The sequence below is a fragment of the Saimiri boliviensis genome, chromosome 11 (assembly GCF_048565385.1).
Source record: "Saimiri boliviensis isolate mSaiBol1 chromosome 11, mSaiBol1.pri, whole genome shotgun sequence".
Lineage (NCBI taxonomy): Eukaryota > Metazoa > Chordata > Mammalia > Primates > Cebidae > Saimiri > Saimiri boliviensis.
In genome coordinates this window covers 98,916,625-98,939,033 of record NC_133459.1, presented here as the reverse complement: position 1 = coordinate 98,939,033, position 22,409 = coordinate 98,916,625, and the positions used below count along the sequence as shown (strand labels likewise).

At 42.0% G+C, this 22,409-nt stretch overlaps 1 protein-coding gene and 2 pseudogenes across 2 annotated transcripts in view; 1 reads left to right on the top strand and 2 right to left on the bottom strand.

Moving 5' to 3' along the window:
• The window catches only part of SLC16A1 (solute carrier family 16 member 1), a 38,736-nt gene extending 21,186 nt beyond the window's left edge, over positions 1 to 17,550 (bottom strand). Inside the window, exon 1 of the mRNA XM_003933475.4 lies at positions 17,388 to 17,550. The gene's annotated coding sequence lies outside the window, so the exon portion shown is untranslated. The remainder of the gene's footprint in view (positions 1 to 17,387) is intronic.
• Positions 8,862 to 8,917, bottom strand: LOC141580471 (U5 spliceosomal RNA; annotated as a pseudogene).
• Positions 17,551 to 17,613: 63 nt separating the features above from the next.
• LOC104652263 (large ribosomal subunit protein eL37 pseudogene) overlaps positions 17,614 to 22,409 on the top strand; it is a 70,382-nt pseudogene continuing 65,586 nt past the window's right edge. Inside the window, exons 1-2 of the transcript XR_745595.3 lie at positions 17,614 to 18,284; positions 21,004 to 21,102. The product of XR_745595.3 is annotated as a large ribosomal subunit protein eL37 pseudogene (transcript). The remainder of the gene's footprint in view (positions 18,285 to 21,003; positions 21,103 to 22,409) is intronic.

The following is a 22,409-nucleotide window of genomic DNA, read 5'->3' as shown; positions in this document are numbered from 1 at the left end:
CAATTAAGGCAGTTACAATTTTTAGTCACTAAGCTTGCCTCACCAAGTTAATACCTTATTCCATAGTGCCAAAATTAGATTTAAAGCTTCAAGAAGCTTTAAAATGATTTAAAAGGAAATAAGTATAAGAAATAAGAGTATCCAAAATCATTTTGAAAAACAGACCACATCAAAAAACCAGACACAGATTCAACACAATTCTGCCACCGCCTCACAAATGGCTATCCCTGCTAACTTAAAAATTCTGACGTTAACAGAAAAAAAAGTCAGTTAATATCATTATCTAAGCATATTCTTTCCTTTTAAACTGGCAACTCTCAGCTATAAACAGAAGGGCTCATTCAGAAAGTAAATTATGAGTGCAGGCCACCTTGCGGAGTACTGAGTCCCCTTGAGAAGAGAGCACATATATTCTTTGTATGCTAAAGTCCAGAGGCTAGAAGGGACTAAAGTTTAAGATTTTAATCCTTACAATGTGCACAGTAGCTTTCCTATCAGCTTAGCTATTATTGCCTAAGAGTGATAAGGAGGCTAAAAAACAAAGTGATAGGGTGATGAGAAAAATTCTTCATTAATTCATCTTAAGGATGACAGAAAACAATAACCCTAACTTTTCTTGGCAATGATGGTGATAAGAATCACCCTCTAGATTTTCTGATCTTTGTTTCTCGTAACTCTTAGAAATTGTGCTAGTAAACTAATCTGGAAAGCTGAAGCTGTGCTCCATACCCACCATGTCCTTGCCCCACTCCCAAAGAGAAGAGCTACAAAAGCCTTGGAAACAGTATTCACGGTGTTCTCTACACTTTTAACATTTAAAACAAAGCCACTGTCTCTTCCTAAAATGACAATGACCAGTTTGTAAATTTAAAAGCAGAAAGTATCTAAAACCAATAACCTTAAAATAATCTGTTACTAAGTGTAAACTAGATTTAGGTTTCAAATTCACATGGAAACATTCAAATCCAGAAATGCTGATTTACTGAAGCTATTGCTGCTGAAGTAGATAACCTGCTGCTCTCTATAACTAGCCCTAATCCAGCTTCACGGCTTACAGACCACCTGTCCCAAATTAACTTCCAAGATTCAAAGTCTAGGAAACCTGACTTTCATTTGCTTTCTTTTCCATTTTGAAAAGGAATACATTGAAGAAACCAAAACAGTGAAGAAATCAAGGAGAAATCACTAAAGAAGAAATATAAAATCCTGCCACTTGCCACAGCATAGAGGGGCCTGGAGGAAATTTGTGAAGCGTAATACACCAGACCCAGAAAGACAAACTCTGAATGATCTCACTTACATGTGGAGTCTAAAACAGTCATAGAAGCAGAGAGTAAAATGGTGATTACCAGGGCCTGGGGAGGTATTGGTTAAAGGGTACAGAGTTTCCATAATACAACAAAACGAAGTTCTGGAGATATACTGTACAATATAAGGCCTATGATTAACATTACTGTATTGAAGTCTTTAAATCCTCTTAACACACAGGAAAAAACCACCAAAGAGAACAAAGGGAACATGAGGACATTTTTGGAGGTGATTAAATTTATGGTACTGATGGTGATGGTTTCACAGTTAACACTTTCTTGAGTTCACTTTCTGTTGTTCATTGGTATTTGCAAGGTTTCTTTTTCTTTTGGAGAGGAAGTTTTGCTCTTGTTGCCCAGGCTGGAGTGCAATGGTACAATCTTGGCTCACTGTAACCTCCGCCTCCTAGGTTCAAGCAATTCTCTTGCTTCAGCCTCTTGAGTAGCTGGGATAATAGGCGTGCACCATCATGCCTGGCTAATTTTTGTATTAGTAGAGACGGGGTTTTACCGAGTTGGCCAGGTTGGTCTTGAAATCCTGACCTCAGGTGATCTACCCGCCTCAGCATCCCAAAGTGCTGGAATTACAGGCATGAGCCACTGTGCCCCAAATTTGTTAGCTTTTCAAAATGAGCTATGTATTATTTCTTTCATCATTCTAAATAAAAATTCACCTTCATACTCTCTCCACTCCCTGCCCCTGCCCACCCCCTCTGCACAAAAAGACAACAAATCTCAAAGGTTTTTGTTCCAAGGCAACCTTAAGCAAAAATGTAGTTGGAAAAGGGAATATTTTAATGGCATTTTCAGATAATTGAGGATATTCCTCTTTGATACTACACCAAAACTTGTTAGGTGATTTTTTTTTTTCTTTTTCTTTTTTTTTTTAAGATGGGGTTTCACTGTGATGGCCAGGCTGGTCTTGAACTCCTGACCTCAGGTGATCCACCCACCTTGGCCACCCAAAGTGCTAGGATTACAGGCATGAGCCACTGCACCCGGCCAGTGATTTTTTTTTTTTTTTTTTTTTTTTGCAATAGTGTCTTGCTCTGTCAGCCAGTCTGGAGTGCAGTGATGCAATCACTGCTCACTGTAGCCTCAACCTCCTGGGATCAAGTAATCCTCCAACCTCAGCCTCCCAGTAGCTGGGATTACAGGCGCATGACACCGTGCCTGGCTAATTTTTGTATTTTTTGTAGAGATGAAGTTTTGCCATGTTTCCCAGGCTGGTTTGAACTCTTGGGCTGGGCTCAAGTGATTCTCTGGCCTCAGCCTCCCGAAGTGCTGGGATTACAGGTGTGAGCCACTGCCTGGCTGATAGTTTCAAGATGATTAGTTACAAACAAAATCTAAAAACCTCAATCTTGAAAGAGTCTTGAGGTGCTTGAAGAGTACAAAAAACCACACTTTGAGAATGGCTGTTTTTCTAAATCATTAATTCAATTTGAACAGGAAAAGTGACTAAATTGAAACCTAATGGCTTATTCAGACTGCATATCAACTTGGGGTATTCAACTGAATCAGAATCAGGTTAGACAGTTCTTTTTTTTAGCACTACAGTATATTCTGATGTATAACAGGATGTATTAATTATAGAAAAAAAGCTGATATATATGTACACAGGAAGGGATGGTCAGAGATGGTGCAGAATACACTACTATTTTTCACTGTACATCATTTAGGCTCTACTTAAATAAAACGTAATTTCTAACTTGATAAAAATTATGGGCCAGGTGCAGTGGCTCATAATCACAGGCTCAGTGGCCTGTAATCCCAGCACTTTGGGAGGCCAAGGCAGGCAGATCACGAGGTCAGAAGATTGAGACCATCCTGGCTAACACAGTGAAACCCCGTCTCTACTAAAAATACAAAACAAAACAAAACAAAACAAAAAAATTAGCAAAGTGTGGTAGCAGGCGCCTGTAATTCCAGCTACTCTGGAGGCTGAGGCAAGATATTTGCTTGAACCTGGTGGGGCAGAGGTTGCAGTGAGCTTAAGATTGCACCACTGCACTCCAGCCTGGGTGACAGAGCAAGACTCTGACACACACACACACACACACACACACACACACACACACACACACACACACAATCCCCTTTCCTTTACAAGTTCTTTGGACAAAATCATGTTCTTTGCAACAACATGGATGAAGATAGAGGCCATTATCCTAAGCAAACTGACACAGTAAACTAAATACTGTTCTCACTTATAAGTGAGAGCTAAACATTGGGTACACATGGACATAAAAATGGGAATAGATACTGGGAAATACAAGATGGGGTAGAAGGGGCAAAGGGTTGAAAAACTACCTATTGGGCTCTTCCACAGGAGGCCTACACGCTGCTGCTTGTGCTGCTGCTATGTCTCCAGTGATCCCTCAAAAGTTCCAGCATATTTAGCGAGTACTCAACACCAACATTGATGGATGGCAGAAAATCACCTTTGCCATCACTGCCATTAAGGGTGTGGGCCAAAGATACGCTCGTGGTGTTGAGGAAAACAGACACTGACCTCACCAAGAGGGCAGGAGAACTCACGGAGGATGAGGTGGAACATGTGATCACCATTATGCAGAATTCATGCCAGTACAAGATCCCGAACTGGTTCTTGAACAGACAGAAGGATGTAAAGGATGGAAAACATAGCCAGGTCCCAGCCAATGGTCTGTGCAGCAAGCTCCGGGAAGACCTGGAGCAACTGAAGAAGATTCGGGCCCACAGACGGCTGCGCCACTTCTGGGGCCTTCATGTCCACGGCCAGCACACCAAGACCACACTGTGGGTGTGTCCAAGGAGAAAAAAGTCTGTAGGCCTTGTCCGTTAATAAATAGTTTATATACCAAAGGGGAAAAAAAAACTACCTACTGGGTTCTATGCTCACTTCCTGGGTGATGGGTTCAATTGTATTCCAAACCTCAGCATCATGCAATATACCTTTGTAAAAAACCTGCACATGTACCCCCAGAATCTAAAATAAAAGTTGAATAAATTAATAATGCCATACAAAAAGAGTTCTTTGGCTTATCAAGTTTATTCCCTATAGACCTCTTCACATTTTTTTTTTTTTTGAGACAGAGTTTCGCTCTTGTTACCCAGGCTGGAGTGCAATGGCACAATCTTGGCTCACTGCAACCTCCGCCTCCTGGGTTCAGGCAATTCTGCTGCCTCAGCCTCCTGAGTAGCTGGGATTACAGGCACGCACCACCATGCCCAGCTAATTTTTTTTGTATTTTTAATAGAGACGGGGTTTCACCATGTTGACCAGGACGGTCTCGATCTCTCGACCTCGTGATCCACCCGCCTCGGCCTCCCAAAGTGCTGGGATTATAGGCTTGAGCCACCGAGCCCGGCCGACCTCTTCACATTTTTGTGTAATCCTAAATACCATATGTATTCGTGAAGAGCATTCTCCAAACCAGAAATTTGTTCAAAGTTTTTCCTAACAAGAATGCACACAGTGTATACTTGTCAGGAGCCTACAGGACGGTAAAACAGATGAAAATTAACATTTCTAACTGTCCTCACCTCTACTGTGATCTAGAAAAGCCCTGTTTCAAGTAAATATAGCACGTGCTAAATTTGTAATATGTGGTGAAACGGATGGAGACTGCTTGTTAGATCTCAGTGTGCTTTCACCAACTAAAATAAGACAGAAGGAGGTGTTGGAGGTTGAGAGGGGGTTTCTCTAGCATAAACAATATCCCTTAATTTCTAGCCTTTTCGGCACCTTTCTGTGGCCACTGTAGTCTTATGTACATAGTGTTCAAATATGACACATTTTTTTGAGATGGAGTTTCACTCTGGTTGCCCAGGCTAGAGGGCAATGGCGTGACCTCAGCTCACTGCAACCTCTGCCTCCTGGTGCAAGCGATTCTCCTGCCTCAGCCTCCCAAGTATCTGGGATTACAGGCACGCACCACCATGCCAGGCTAATTTTTGTATTTTTAATGGAGATGGGTTTTACCATGTTGTCCAGGCTGGTCTCAAATTCCTGACCACATGATCCACCTGCTGCAGCTCCCAAAGTGCTAGGATTACAGGCGTGAGCCACCATGCCATGCCAGTATGACATTTTTCTACCTTGTAAATGACTTTTGGTGAAGGATCTTTGCTAAATAGTTGTACAACTAGAGTCAACCAAAGCCTCAACGCTGAACTTTTTTGAAAGGGCATAAACATGGCCAGGTGCGGTGGCTCAGGCCTGTAATCGTAGTACTTTGGGAGGTCAAAGAGGGTGGATCACCTGAGGTCAGGAGATCGATCGAGACCATCCTGGACAATGTGGTGAAACCCCACCTCTATTAAAAATACAAAAATTAGCTGGGCGTGGTGGTACGCACCTGTAGTCCCAGCTACTTGTGAGGCTGAGGCAGGAGAATCACTTGAATCCAGGAGGCGGAGGTTGCGGTGAGCCGAGATCGCGCCATTGCACTCAGCCTGGGTAACAAGAGCGAAACTCGGTCTCCAAAAAAAAAAAAAAAAAAAAAAAAAAAAAGATACAATATGCTCAAGTAAAAAATCAATCTTCACTTGTATTTCCATTTTACTGGGCATATGTCGTTATATAATTCCAATTAATTGACTTGATTTTAATATTCAAAACAACACCCTATGATACTACTATTATGACCCCAATCTTCATCTTCTTGTACAGTAGTTGTTTTAGATATGAGGAGGATTAAAGTAGTATGGAGAACTGATGAAGCTGAACATATTTGCAACATGCAAACTTAAACAAACTTAAAGGTAATGGACATATATATACTATATATATATATATATATATATATATATATATATGTGCACACATTTGGGTGTGTGTATTTACTTATTTAATCCCCTTTTGTCAATCTCAGCCAGTGTCATGTCCAACAAACTAAATCTAGTAGCCAACGTTCTTAATTTTCCTTGTAAGAAAATGACTTACATCATCTGTTCAACCAAATAAGCATGATTTTATTTAGCGAGAAGGGGCTATTATGTAAGAAAGGTGGCGGGTATCAAATGGATCACTTACTTTTGAAAGAAATTGTACTGATGTAGGGAGAAGTACCACATCAGTACAATTTCCTTCAAAAGTAAGTGACCCATTTGTAGACTTAAATAATAGATAAAGATAGTAGTATGTTAAATAATCTGCATTCTAATTGAAAACAGGAATTTTCAAAATACGAAAAAGAAACTTCTGATTTGCACACTATAAGCACAAACAAATTCCAATAAAAATATTTTTCCCTTTAATAATTCAACCTGAAGCTCAAGCCTGGATGAAAAATTATGAAATACCTGTAAAAATGTTTAGTATAAAAAGGTTTCCAGAAACTAATAACTACTTTTACTTCAGCTGACAAACAGCAAAACATGCAAACAAAATAGAACAATGAAACCTAAGTTAGCATTTTTTATTACTAGGGTTATAGCTCTAATTCTAGGAATAAGTAAACTTCTTTTAAGAAACCACAGCATAAAACAGTTCACATTGTTACTAGTGAATTACTATCTCAAAATAAATAAATAAATAAATCCCACCAACAATTAAATGTACCATCTAAGGTGAAAAGTAATAATCTTATAATAGCAGATTCTCTATTCTTGTCCATAACAACTGCCTACACACCACACTGCATTCCTTGGCCATTTCACCTTTTGTGTATACTATCCAAGCACAAACTATGATATAAATTTCTTTATGAACTCTACAATCCCAAAGAACAAGGTGGATCACGTGAGGTTGGGAGTTCGAGACCAGCCAGACCAACATAGAGAAACCCCATTTCTACCAAAACTACAAAATTAGCCAGGCGTGGTGGTGCATGCCTGTAATCCCAGCTACTTAGGAGGGGGAGGCAGGAGAATCGCTCGAACCCGGGAGGCAGAGGTTGCGGTGAGCTGAGATTGTGCCATTGCACTCTAGCCTGGGTGACAAGAGCAAAACTCCATCTCAAAAAAAAAAAAAAAAAAAAAGCCAGGCACGGTGACTCACACCTGTCATCCCAGCACTTTGGGAGGCTGAGGCAGGCTGATCACGCATTGGGAGTTCGAGACCAGCCTGGCCAAAATGATAAAACCCCCTCTCTACTAGAAATACAAAAAATTAGCCAGGTGTGGTGGCAGGCTCCTGTAATCCCAGCTACTCAGGGGGCTGAGGCAGGAGAATTGCTTGAACCCAGGAGGCGGTGGTTGCAGTGAGCTGAGCTTGTGCCACTGCACGCCAGCCTGGGCAACAAGAGTGAAACTCCACCTCCAAAAAAAAAAAAAAAAAAAAAAAAGAAAAATCCCTACATCCCGAACAAATATGAACTTCAGGTGATCTAATTTTCCCACTTTTTGAGAAGCAGAGAAAAATATGAAACCAGAAGAAAAAAAAAAAACCTTTCAGTGATGTAATGCTTTCTGGATCTAGTGCCCTCTATAGTCAAAGCAGAAAAGTTTTTTTGTTTTGTTTTTTTAAAGAAAAAAAAAATTATAGAGCACAACTTTTTGCACAATGAACTTATCAATCTTCTTTTCTGAGCTATTACTACACCAGCAAATTTTGCAATCTTTAAAAATGCTTCATTTTTTCCTTCATCTGCTAGGGTAAAAAAAAAAAACAAATGCTTCATTTTTGCCTTCTTCTCACAGACTGAAAAACTGGCTACTGCCAAAGTTGAGAGTCCTGTATCCCTTTCACATATTAATTTATTTCTTGGTTGGACGGGAATTTCCAAATATAGACCATTTTACATTTTATAAAACAACATGAGAAGTCATGAAGAAAAGAAAGTTGGGGGATATGTCCATCGATTGTAGGTTTTGCTTGGAAAAATTCTAGATTATATTCTGAAATAAATTACTATGTGTTCTGTTTTCTACAGCAACCCAAAATACATTCAACAAATCAATATCTAAGTGGGCCATTTAAATTTACTAACATATAACCTAACTTGTTCCAGAATCTGAATAAATGTACTGGCTAGATTAAAGTTACAAACAAGTGAGTTGTCAGATTACATCATTTATGTTACTTTGAATATAAATGAGCATTTGAATATATTAATAATAGATGGTATTTCTATTACGATGTATTTCACTTCCAGTATCAGATGCTTAATAGGGAGAATAAGTGGATTGTGATTCATTAAGAAAAAGATAAACAACAAAGAAAGCTTTTTCTTTTCATGCAAAAAGCTAAACTGAATTATTCACTCACTGAAATAATTAACATTATACTTAGTTTTACATTAAAAAAACTTTGAGGACTAGAGACAACAGAATAATAAAACATTTCATTTCAGAGTTTTATTCTCATTCTAAAAGTTCTTAAACAATATTTAAATATATATTTAAATCTCTAATCTCTTCTAATAACTTCTTATATACAACAGTAACTGTTTGAAAATTCCTTGAATGAGTCTGAACTTCATTATGATGCTACCTTTGACCTCCCCCATTATCTTCAATAAAGAACTAAGTTGTTTTGTTTTCTTGTTTGCTTCACCAGTAACAGATAAATCACAAAAGAGTATTAAATTGAATGCTGTTTGTCTGGCACTAAAACATTATTCACCATTCTCTCCATGGAAATCTTTAGTAAAAGGAGAAAAATTTATGTGATCTGAAGAGAAACCAGAGTATACCATTCTCAAATGTTTATTTGCAAAGCTTTGGGGGAAATTATCTGCAGACATTAAAGATGTATCAAAGTCAATATTATTAACTCAAAACATAGCACAACCAAATAGCCTTTTTAATTGCTAACAATATAAATCTTAGACTATGCTGCCATTAAGATAACCATCAGTTCTTTTATGAGAAATACACAATTTTCAAATGAGTGTTTTATTTTCCTGGAACCTACAGTAATTGTTAAACCACTATCCTTCCCTCTACTCCATCAAATTTTCTACATGAAAGAGAGTATCAACAATAGCATCAGGCCGGGCGCGGTGGCTCAAGCCTGTAATCCCAGCACTTTGGGAGGCTGAGGCGGGCGGATCACGAGGTCAAGAGATCGAGACCATCCTGGTCAACATGGTGAAACCCCGTCTCTACTAAAAATACAAAAAAATAGCTGGGCATGGTGGCGTGTGCCTGTAATCCTAGCTACTCAGGAGGCTGAGGCAGGAGAATTGCCTGAACCCAGGAGGCAGAGGTTGCGGTGAGCCGAGATCGCGCCATTGCACTCCAGCCTGGGTAACAAGAGCGAAACTCCGTCTCAAAAAAAAAAAAAAAAAAAAAAAACAATAGCATCATACAACACAATAGAGTGAAGTAACAAATAAAAATTGAAAAAAAAAATGTACATTTCTAATTTCCAGGGCAGATATTTAAAACTTTAGGTTCATCAACCTCTTTATAAAGATTTTTCCAATTGAGCAAAATAAACACCTACATTAACAGTGACCTGTTGAAGATAAGATATGAAGCAATTTTAAGTACGTTTTAAGATGTGAACACACGAAGACAACCAATATTCCATTAAACTTATGGCACTTAAGAGAGAACTCCTTCGGAAACATAAACATATACTTCTTGAATACAAAAAGAAATTATTATGCCTTAATTTTATTTTATTCTCTCTTAGCACATACACAAGCATTTTGTTTCCTCCCATTTGTGAAGTCAGAATTTATGATGATTAGTAAACAAAATAAGTCATAACCAAAGAATGACATCATGATTCTGTAAAATCCTGTGACATCACCCTGTGCTGTGTTGTTTCACAAGTTCTGGCTAACTTCATTCTACATTCTAACCTTGGAACAAAAGGAAGCTAGGAGCAGGGATCCTTAGACTCTTTGGTGCCATGGACTCCTCGGGCCATTTAGTAAAACGTATGGAACCCTTGTCAAAATGTTTTTTTCTTAATATAAACAAGGTTTCACCAGGCTGCCCAGTCTGCTCTTGAACTCCTGGGCTCAAGTGATCCACTCACCACAGCCTCCCAGGATTATAGGCATGAGCCACCACGACCAGCCAGGATGTTTTTAAATGCATAAAATAAAATGCAAAGATAGAAAATCAAAACATTTTAATTGGAATTAACAATGGGCTTTTAAAAAAGTATTATTTTCTTTCATTATTTTGTTTATTATTATTTTTGAGACGGAGTCTTGCTCTGTTGCCAGGCTAGAGTGCAGTAGTGCAATTTCGGCTCACTGCAACCTCTTCTGCCTCCCAGGTTGAAGTGATTCTCCTACCTCAGTCTCTTGAGGAGCTGGGACTACAGGTGCATGCCACCATGCCCTACTACTTGTATTTTTATTACAAACAGGGTTTCACCATGTTGGCCAGGATGGTCTAAAACTCCTGACCTCAAGTGATCCACCCACCTCGGCCTCCCAAAGTGCCGGCCAATAATGTGCACTTTTTTTTGAGATGGAATTTCACTTTGTCACCCAGGCTGGAGTGCAATGGCTCGATCTCAGCTAACTGCAACCTCCACCTCCTCAGTTCAAGTGATTCTCCTGCCTCAGCCTCCCGAGTAGCTGGGACTACAGGCGTGTGCCACCACGTCCAGCTAATTTTTTTTTTTTTTTTTTAGTAAAGATGGGGTTTCACTGTGTTAGCCAGGATGGTCTCAATCTCCCGACCTCATGATCCACCCACCTCAGCCTCCCAAAGTGCTGGAATTACAGGCGTGAGCTACTGCGCCCAGCAACAATGTGCTTTTTTAAAACAAATTAGGCTGGGCGTTAAGAGCTTAATGAAAAGATGTAATATTTTTCCCCAAAACTAATTGACAGACAGACCCCCCCCGCAAATTCAATAGACCTTGGGGGATCAATATGCAGACCCAGGATAAAAATTCCTCCACACAGGAATAGAAGAGGAGGTCAGTAAAGTAAAAACATAAGCTTTAGTTCCCGAGACTCAGTAAGACCATTTACAAAGGCCCTGTTACTCTCCAAAATAGTCTAACATACAAAAGCAGTGTATAGGTTTTCATTCTTCAATAGTCTTCAAAAGATTTGTATAGAAAGAGCAAAATCAGAAGATATTTTTCAACCAATAATCAAATAGACAGCTTATAATATCAGTACATTTTGAGGAAATTCTCCTATACAAAGGCTCATTGTAATTAACTCAGATTCAACAGCATCATGAACTGTGATTAGCAACATGGTAATGCAGATAACCAACAGAGCTGGATCTTACTCTGTAGCACAAATGGTCAGTGACACCCTTCAATGGCTCAGCCCATGCAGCCACCTCACTGGTTTGGTGGATGTGAATCCTTCTTATCACTGTGTGTACTGTGATCCTAGAAGATTGTTATTGCTGAACAGGTGCAGTAGCTCATGCATGTAATCTCAGCACTTTGGGATGCCAAGGCAGGAGGATGGCTTGGGGCCAGGAGTTTGAGAGCAGCCTGGGCAACACAGTGAGACCCTATCACTAAAAAAATTTTTTTGATAAATTAGTTGAGCATTATGGCCCATGCTGGTAGTCCTAGCTACTCAGGAGGTTGAGGTGGCTCTGCTTGAGCCCAGGAGTTAAGAGGCTGCAGTGAACCATGATGGTTTTATTGCACTCCAGCCTGGGCAACAGAGTGAGACCCTGTATTAAAAAAAAAAAAAAATTGTCACTGCATTTTAATTTCCTCTCAAAATGACACTAGGAACTAAACATGCCATCTATACTGGTCCTTCTTTCATTCATTGTAAAAGTTTCCTATAACGCTCCCTCCCTGGAAACAGAAAAATAAACTAGGTAGCAGTACTACAAATGAAAAGTGGGGGGTTGGACAAGAAATAACAAAAGGGACAAGGGATTGGCACCAACTGCATGTGGTAGGGCAGGGGCCTTCTAGGAGGAATATTAAGATGATTCAGAATTTTAAGCCTGACTACCTTGAAGAACGGTAGAGTCAGAGGAAAAAAACTAGGCTTGGAGGATTAAGGAAAGTTGAAAACAGGCAGAGATAATGAGCTTTAACTGACATATTAAGTTTGAAATGCCCAAGAAGCAACTGGAAAAGCAGATCATCAGTAAGAGTGTTCAACCCCTGTCCTTGAGGAACTTACAATCTGGAATCCTTTTGTAGCTAGAGAATTGGATTTAGTAGTGATTCTTCTAGGGATTCCCTACAAGCTGTGGGAACAGCTAAGTCCTCCAAGAAAGAGCACAAAAAACCAAAAGAAACTCCATCAATTTAAGGACAAAAATTTTAAATATTCCAAATACTAAAAGTCATTTGAAATGTTGACATTGTGTGCTTTTAAAAACACCTTTACAACTTAAAACAGTGGCCTTTTAAGAGGATATACCTCAATACATTTAAATACATTTATAGAAAAAGATAGTATCTCAATAACATACCACATTGAATTAAAATATAAAATTTGTACTGCTGATACTTGGGGACAAGGTCAAATAAACTTTAATTTATCTTGTCCTTCCAAATTGTACCTCTCTTTATAGAGATATTCTAGTTAAATTAAAAAGAAATGGTAGAATTAAAGGCATAATTATTGGCACTAGCAAACGACTAGTGAAATAATGAAAAAAGGCTATTAATGTGGTAGAAAGAGGAATAACCAAATAGATGCCTTCTGAAGGAAGTACACACCAATACCTAGGAATTATACTTTCTCCTCCCCTGCAACTCCCACTTGGAAATCAAACCTGAACTAAGTTTGCTCAGTCTTCAATCTACCTACAAATTTACAGGCAATACAAGGGATGATAGAGGGATATATTAAACTAGGACATGTTAAAACTATACCCGAGGGACATATTCATCAACATCCAGAATGAGACAAACTGGAAGAAAAATGGCCTGGTTCCTTCAACAAATATTAGGTTAGTGCAAAGATAATTATGGTTTTTAAATTGCCATTAAAAGTGATGGCAATTTTTAAAAAACCGGTTATGTTTGCACCAACCTTACAAGGAAAATACATTACAAGGAAAACAATTAACCAATTATTAAAAACAACCCAGGAATATTTGAATACTGACTGGATATTTGGCGATGTTCCTTTTTAAAGGTGGGATAATGGCATTGTGGTTATGATTTTCTCAAGAGTCACCTTTCAGATCTGTACTGAAATAAAACAAATGAAATCATTTGTAGAATTTACTTCACAGTAATCCAGTAGGGTCTGGGGAAAATAGGTAGGGGAAGAGATAAATCGTGTCTCTTCACTGTGTTTTGAAATTTTCCATACTAAAATGTTCAAAAGGGAAAAAAGAAAAACACCATTCTCAGGGTCACCAACAAAAACTGAAAACAAGAACAGTTTAAATTTTGTCTCCAAGCCTTACAAACTGAGCAGTCCTGGTCTCCTCACACAACTTCTTAGTGTCCCTATTGGTTAAATGGAGACAAACACCACCTAATAAATTCATATTTGTTCAAACCAAAAGCCTGGGTTATATCCTTAACTTCTTTGACTTTGCTAGTCTCCCACATCTAGACCCCACCAAATCCTGTCTTTTCCATCACTGTGGTCTCATACCATTCCAACAGCCTCCTTTTGGCCTGTTCTCTACATTTGCATCCAGAGTGGTGTTACTACAATGCAAAATCCAATCAGGTTATCCTCAGCCCCACTGAAAAATCCTTTTTTTTTTTTTTTTAATAGAGTCTCACTTTTTACCCTCCTTGATTCCTTAAAATGGCTTACAAGGCCCTCCATTTTCTCATACTCTATCTCTTCAACTTCCATCTCTCCATTCTCTGAAGTATAGTGGTGCGACCTCAGCTCACTGCAGCCTCCATCCCCCAGGGTTCCTGTGGTTCTCCTGCCTCAGCCTCCCAAGTAGCTGGGATTACAGACACATGCCATCATGCCCAGCTAATTTTTTGTAGTTTTAGTAGAGACAGGGTTTCATCACGTTAGCCAGGCTGGTCTCAAACTCCTAACCTCAAGTGATCCACCCACCTCAGCCTCCCCAAAGTGTTGCCGTTACAGGCATGAGCCATCACGCCCACCCTGAAAAATCCTTAAACTGCTTCTTTTTTTTTTTTTGAGACGGAGTTTTGCTCTTGTTACCCAGGCTGGAGTGCAATGACGCAATCTCGGCTCACCACAACCTCCGTCTCCTGGGTTCAAGCAATTCTCCTGCCTCAGCCTCCCCAGAAGCTGGGACTACAGATGTGCGCCACCACGCCCAGCTAATTTTTTGTATTTTTAGTAGAGACGGGGTTTCACCATGTTGACCAGGATGGTCTCCATCTCTTGACCTCGTGATCCACCCGCCTCAGCCTCCCAAAGTGCTGGGATTACAGGCTTGAGCCACCGCACCCCCGGACTTTAAACTGCTTTTATCTGCTTCAAGATAAGAGTGCTCCTTTAAATTTTTTTACCCTTCTTGATTCCTTAAAATGGCTTACAAGGCCCTCCATTTTCTCATACTGTCTATCTCTTCAACTTTCATCTCTTCCCATTCTCTTTGACTCCTTTATGTTTTTTTAGCTTTGGTAAAATTCTTTCAGCTCTTTCATTATACCCTGTACTCTTGAGCATAGCTTCAGTGTTCATGCCTGGCATGTTCTTTCCACCCATCGTCACTGCCTTGCCTGGCTAGCTCCTTCATCCTTCAAGTCCCAAGTTAAACAGTATTTCCTCAGAAAGATCTCCCCAGATTGCTTCTATGCTAAGTTGGGTGTCTTCTCACACCTATACAATGCAGTATTTGTTCCTACAGAATCTGTAGTTACCCTATCATAACTGTCTCTACTTGTTTGTAAAGAGTATTTGCTGTGGCAATCATAAATTTATCTGTTTTCCAGCTGGAGTATAACTCTAGAGGGCAAGTGGTAAAATGTGTTCACTACTGAATCCTAAGTCTCTCATAGGGCCTCATGGTAACAAACTGCTGAATATATAAAATTCACAACTGTCTGGACTGTTTTCCTGATACCCAAGTTCTGTCTTCCTAGTCCTCAACTGCAACAAAAACAAGATAGCCTCACACCTGTAATCCCAGCATTTTGGGAGGCTGAGGCAGGTGGATCATGAGGTCAGGAGTTCAAGACCAGTCTGGCCAAGATGGTGAAACCCCATCTCCACTAAAAATACAAAAATTAGCCGGGCATGGTGGCTGGTGCCTGTAATCCCAGCTACGGGGGAGGCTAAGGCAGAAAACTGCTTGAACCTGGGAGGCGGAGGCTGCAGTGGGCCAAGATGGTGCCACTGCACTCCAGCCTGGGCAATGGAGCGAAACTCCATCTCAAAAAAAAAAACAAAAAAAAAAAAAAAAAAAAAACCAAGACAGCCAAGTAGGCATTTACAGAGATCTTAATCTTGCATAGGAGTGAGCATTATAAAGTGAATTGAAAACATGATGGGAATGCAGAACATAAGAAGTTGGGAAATCTATTTTCCTACTGAGATATTTTGTATCCAAATTTACAATCTCGAAGAAAACTCCGGAGTGTCAATCTAGCAATCTATTTTTTTTTTCAACCTAACGATCTAATAAAAATGAGTCTAATGACACACATAGTTCCCACCGAACCATTAACAAATTTTCAGACCTAAAATGTTAGATCGCTTAATTCCCTCCAGCCTCAGTTTCCTTCTGTGTAAAACAAAAGATCCTGACCAGCTGGTCATTAGGATCCTTTGCAGAGCTAATATATGCCCATATTAAGTGGCCAAAAGATGTAAACCGTTACTTTCTTCCTACAGTGATATTTTTTTCCTCTTTAATCTGTTTTAAGGACATTACAGCCTATCCCATTACGCTTACAACTAAACCTTTAAATGTATTCAGCTATAAAAATCTCACGAAATGCTCCTCAGATCATTAATTTGCATAGTTAGCAAGAGTGACTGCAATCTGATGAAACAGCGTCTACCTAAACCCAAAATGAATTACTGGAATACATTCAATTTCTGTATAAATACAAAATCTTACTACGTGTTTTAAGTGTTAGATATCTTGAATCTTGGTCGTTCCTATGGCGATCTGAAGACAAAATTATACCCCAGGGTGTAAGACTTGAATTTATCGATACTATTTAACATCTAACTAAAAAACTGAAGACACATAGTCTTTGCACCATCTCACTGGGATGGTGGTTAATATAAAAATCGTTGAAACTAGAGTAATTTTTGGGAAAAAAAACAAATTCAAAACAAGTTATAGTAAGTTATGGTAAATAAAGTACCTCGTAAACATTTTACTGTTATCAGTAGCAGCACAGTTCCTAATCAGCCACTGGAAACCCAAGCAAAGACTAAAGTAGTAACAAGTTTGTCTCCTGGTTTAGATTAATTACAAACTAGTTTTGGCAACTGCTTGTTGCATCAAATATGTCACAACAAAGTAATAAAATGTTAAAACGCATGCTGGGGGAAAAAAAAAAACGGGACGTACTTGGAACAAAAAGCTTGCATCGGACCAAGAGTAACGCTACCCTCCAGATTTCTCTCAATAAGGCCGCCTTAAGTCCCCGAGTAGAAGGGCGCAGCGGCGGACGCCCGCAGCCACAGGTTGAATGACAAAGAGCCTCCGTCAGCACCACTCCCGGGAGTCTGAGGGCTGCCCGGTCCCCTCCGCAACGTGTACTCGAACCCTACAGTCACGCCTTGGCTGCAGGGGATGCGGCTCTCTGTATCACCCTCGCAGGTCACCAGGTGGGGCGAGGATCGGCGGGGCGGAGAAGGCTGGGGCAGATAACGCTACGAATCAAAAATAACTCCTGCCTCGAGTCCCTCCTCTTGGAGCAGAAGCGGCCAGGGGAGTCTGTAGACACCACAGGAAGCAGCCTCACGTTACCCCTTTTCCAAATCAAAGCATCTCTCAAGGAGCCTACTGAAGACTCCACAGAGGTGAGGCGACTTCCCCAAGGTCACCAGGCACCACGACCCAACTCGTGGGCCAGGTCAGGGGCCGGCATCTCACCCGGGGGGCCGCGGCTGGGCTGAGATAGGCGCTGTCCTCAGCGCCTCAAGGTCTCCTTCACCAGCACCGCGGCCGAGGCCACGCGGCTGCCTGCGGCCACGATGCCCTCTGCTGGGCCGCCTCTCTGCCCCGGAGACAAAGTCTCCCAACCCCGGAGGTCCCCTCCGACCCCACCAGGGCAACGAGGGCACCGCGGGGTCCGCGCCGAGTGCCGCCGGCTGTTACCCAACTAACCGTTATATTCGCGGATCGCAGCGCCAAGCGTGTGCGTGACGTGGTGGCGCGGGCTGGAGTTCCACGGGGCCCAGGGTCTGGCTCCTCTCCTTCGCTCGCTGCCTCGTTTGCTCGTTCGAGCACCCGGGCGGCGAGGCAGTCACGTCGCAGCTCTCCACTTTGTCTGGCCCGGCCGGCGCGGCTGCCTTATAACCCGCCAGGGCCCGAGCATGCGCACAGGGGGCGGAGTCGTCTCTCTGGGCCGCCGCCCCCTCCCCGCCATACTGACATCCGAACTGCAGCTAGCGCTTCCACACGCTCTCAGTCGCGCTGGCGCCCCCTCCCCACCAAGTGATCCAGGTCCCGGTCGGACCTGCGCCCCGCGCTCCTGCAGAGCGGCGCGGAGCCACCGCGCCCTGCCAGACTCGTCCCTTGGTCCCTGTTTGACGAGCTCTAGGCAACCTGCCCTCGTTCGGGACACAAACGTCGGTCTCACCCCTCAGTTTCTGGCAGAGAAAAAGGAAGAGCCACCGAGAGGCCTGACCCTGAGGGGTGGGGGGCGATGCGCGCGCGGAGTAGCGGGAAGCGACTGGAGAGGGGGACTAGGCAGCATTTGAATGGACGCGGGGGCCACTGGGACCCCGGAAGACGGCCGGGGCCGGCGCTGTGAAGCCGGGCTTGGACTGGGATGTGCTTGGATTCCAATCCGGGCCTGACACCAGTTCAGTGACCTCGGGAAGTTCCCCGGCCCTCCGGGCCTGTTTCCTACCCCTGAAGTGGCGACGGTAATAGAACCGACCGCGTAGGCTCATCGGGAGGTCCTGATGGGAGACTCCATGCAACTAGCTCACCGCAGAGCCAGGCCCGCGGCGGTTGGCGCCTGGTGGGTATTAAAGACAACGCGGGAAAGAAGAGCAGGTAAGAGCGTGGGGAGACAGGCCCGGTGGGGTGGCGTGTGCACGTCGACCACGTGGAGAAGCGAGAATGCTGGGGCTGGAGGCTTATGGAAGATGCCTGTGTGGGGCAGGATAGAATTGAAGCAGGCGGCGCTGGGGCTGATGCGTCTCACCCGGATTATCCTCTGTAATCCTCGCAGCCCTGTGAAGTAAGCACTGCCGTGAACATTTTGTAAATAAGGGACCCGAGGCCCAGAGAGGTGAAGTAACTTTCCAGACGGCCCAGCTAGTTAGTGGCCAGCATTTGAAGTCAGACTCCAGAGCCTGTTTTTATCATTAAGAGGCTCTGTGACTGGATAAGCAACTTGTGTGTGTTTAAGTGATCAAATAACCATGGAGTGTGTCTGATGTCCAGGACTTTTGAGAAATACCGAAAAAGTATGAGGCAAGGCCCCTGCCTGCAAAGAGCTTGCAAGTTTTCGGGGGGAGACTGAGTCAGGCAGAGATTAACGAACATCTGTTGAGCACTTGCTGCTTGCCAGAACCCGGCCCTTCCTCTCGAGTCTTCCTCCCTTACCCTCCCCCTCAATTCTCTTAAAAACCCTGGGAGGTAGGCCTTAGTTTGCAAATGAAGAACTCGAGATTGAAGAAGAGTAGAGATTGGAGGATCAGGTCCTGAGAGGTCCCAGGTGCTTTCCAATAACAGTTCAGTATGTTAGAAGACAGTATGGCATTCATGGCCAAGTACTACTTGTGAGTAATACAGTAATTGCTTTCTACATTTGATAAACACAGAGAAAGGAAGTCACTGGGGCAGCCAGGACTTCTAAGAGCAGTGCTAGGGTGGCAGCCAGGACATTCAGGTAGATGGTAAGGAGAGTTAAGTTAGAGAGACTGGAGAGTCTGGTCCAGATGTAAACTTAAAAGGACTTGTTCCTATGGTTTGTAGCGAGAAGTGGTTAAAAAAGGAACCTCAAAAGAAGGCTTACAGAGCCGCATAGTGTGGTGATTCACAACATAGACCTGGGAGCCAGATCTGTTGAGTTCCAAATTTGATTCTTGCACTTACCAGCTCTATACCCTCAGGCAAGTCATTTTACGGTTCCAAGCCTCTTGACTCTGTAAAACAAGGATAATATCTACCTCAGGGTTATTATGATAATAAAATTGGTATTCATTTCAGCCCAGCACAGTGGCTCAAACCTCTGATCTCAGCATTTTGGGAGGCTGAGGCAGGTGAATCACTTGAGGCCAGGAGTTTGAGACCAGCCCAGACATGGTAAAACCCTGCCAATACTATAAATATAAAAATTAGCAAGGCATAATGACACACGCCTGTAGCCCTGGCCACTCAGGAGGCTGAGACAGGTGAATTGCCTGACCCCGTGAGGCAGAAGTTGCAGTGAGTTGAGATCTCACCACTGTATTCCAGCCTGGGCAACAGAGCAAGATTCCATCTCAAAAAAAAAAAAAAAAAAGGTATTTATTTCAGTATCTAGCATATATAAAACACTACACGAAACCTAACCCTAGAGACCCTTTTCCTTGAATAGACCCCAAGGAGTCCCTGAGAAGGGCCTTAACAGTATATTCACAGGATCATACTTCGTGTTGTATTGTAGTTTTGTACTCCTATCCTTGAAGATAGTCATCAAAATTATAGGTACCTCAGGTGCTACAAAACCTGGGTCTGCCTTAATAGAAATTTCAGTGTTGTGAAAAGAAAACTTCAGAATCAGAAGACCTGGTCCGTGTTGGGTGCGGTGGCTCATGCCTGTAATTCCAGCACTCTTGGAGGCCAAGGAGGGTGGATCACCTGAGGTCAGGAGTTCAAGACCAGCCTGGCCAACATGGCCAAATCCTATCTCTACTAAAAAATGCAAAATTTAGCAGGGCATGGGGGCATGTGCCTGTTATCCTGGCTACTCGGGAGGCCGAAGCTAGAGAATCTCTTGAACCCCGGAGGTGGAGATTGCAGTGAGCCAAGATTGCATCACTGCACTCCAGCCTGGGCAACAGAGTGAGACTCCACCTTACAAAAAAAATAAAGAAGAAGAAGACCTGTCCCATAGCTGCTATCTATGTTATTCTGGGCAATTAATTCACTGAACTTTCCTGGGCTTTAGTTGCCTCACCAGGTAAATTAAAAATAATACCTACCGGTTTGAACTGTTGTGCTAATCAAATGACATAGTATCTGCAGAAGTAATGGGTAAAACTTGAAAAGTATTCTGTATTTATAATTAATGTCATAATTTGTCTAAAGTACATAAAAGGGAAAAACCAAAAGCAACTTCAAGGCTCTTACCTGGAAAAACAGAAACAGGATGGTAGGTGAGCTGGTGAAAATAGTAATACAAGTACAATTCTTGCTCTTCTGCCAGATTTTCTTCCTGATTTGAGGCACACGATTTTGAAGAAATAATCTAGGAAGCATAGGATGAGAAATCAGAGTGGAGATGAAATTGGAGATTATCTAAGGCACCCCTGAGTTTTTACAGAAGTGGAAATTAAGGACCAGGGATGCTCAAAGACCTTTCTGAGGCCTCCTATCTAATGATTGGCATGATCAGAAACTCTGGGTTCTTAAAGTGTAAAGAACAAGTACAATCTTTTAGATAAAAGTATTTTGTCATGGGAGTCTTTCAGAATCATTGCATCAGAACCAGAGAAGGCCTGTGCTCTCTACTGGCTTTTAGCTTTATCACAAAATTCTTAGGATTCACCTTTCTGTTTTCAAGGTTGATAGACTGGATGATGCTATGGTAATCTGCCTCAGGAAAATGCCGGACAGTAGTTTGCAAGCTTGCTAAGTGAGCAAAACTTGGGAAGATTTCAAGGTAAGAGTTGTGACTTCAGAAATTAGTGATGAAATAAGAAATGCAAATGCAAACTTCGAAAATTATGATATAGGTACTCTTCAAGCTGAGTAAGTTGTTCTATTGCTTTATCTGAAAAAAGAAAAATAAAATTACACTGTGTTCTCTGGAACTCTCCTAATTAAATTTCCTTAGTTACTCCATCATTTCTGTGATGTAGTAAATAGGAAGTTGCTATTTTGCCCATTTCAGTAATAATAAATACAGGAAAGGATTCTTTTTTTATTTGACATATTGTAATTGTGCACATTTCTGGGTTACAGTTTGGTGTTTCCATAATACAAATGTTGTATACTGATCAAATCAGGGTACTTAGCATCTCTCTCACCTCAGGTTATTTTGTAATACATAATACCTTATTATTAAGGGCAACCCTACTGTGCGGTAAAACACCAGAACTTGGCCGGGTCCGGTGACTCATGCCTGTAATCCCAGCACTTTGGGAGGTCGAGGTGGGTGGATCACCTGAGGTCAGGAGTTCAGAACCAGCCTGGCCAACATAGCAAAACCCTGTCTCTACTAAAAATACAAAAATTAGCCGGGCGTGGCGGAACGCACGTGTAGTCCCAGCTACTCAGAAGGCTAAGGCAGGAGAATCGCTTGAACTCTGGAGGTGAATGTTGCAGTGAGCTGGGATTGTGTCACTGCACTTCAGCCTGGGTGACAGGAAGACTCTGTCCCCCAAAACAAAACAAAACAAAACAAAAAAGGCCAGGTGCAGTGGCTCATGCCTGTAATCCTAGCACTTTGGGAGGCTGAGGCAGATGGATTACCTGAGATCAGGAGTTCAAGACCACCCTGGCCAACATGGTGAAACTCCATCTCTACTAAAAATACAAAAATTAGCCGGGAGTGGTGGTGGGTGCCTGTAATCCCAGCTACTTGGGAGGCTGAGGCAGGAGAATCGCTTGAACACGGGAGGTGGAGGTTGCAGTGAGCTGAGATCGCGCCATTTCACTCCAACCTGGTCAAGAAGAGCGAAACTTCATCTCAAAAGAAAAAAAAGTCTTACCCAACCCAGTGTCATAAAGCATTTCCCCTGTGTTTTCTTTTAGTAATTTCATAGTTTCAAGTTTTATATTGACGTCTAATCCATTTTGAGTTGATTTGTGTATATGGTGGAGACAGGGTCTAGTCTTAGTCTTCTGCATGTGACTTTCCATTTTTCCCAGCACCATTTATTGAAGAGACTGTCTTTTTCCCAGAGTATGTTCTTGGCACTTTAGTTGAAAAACAGTTGGCCATAGATGCATGAATTTTTTTCTGGT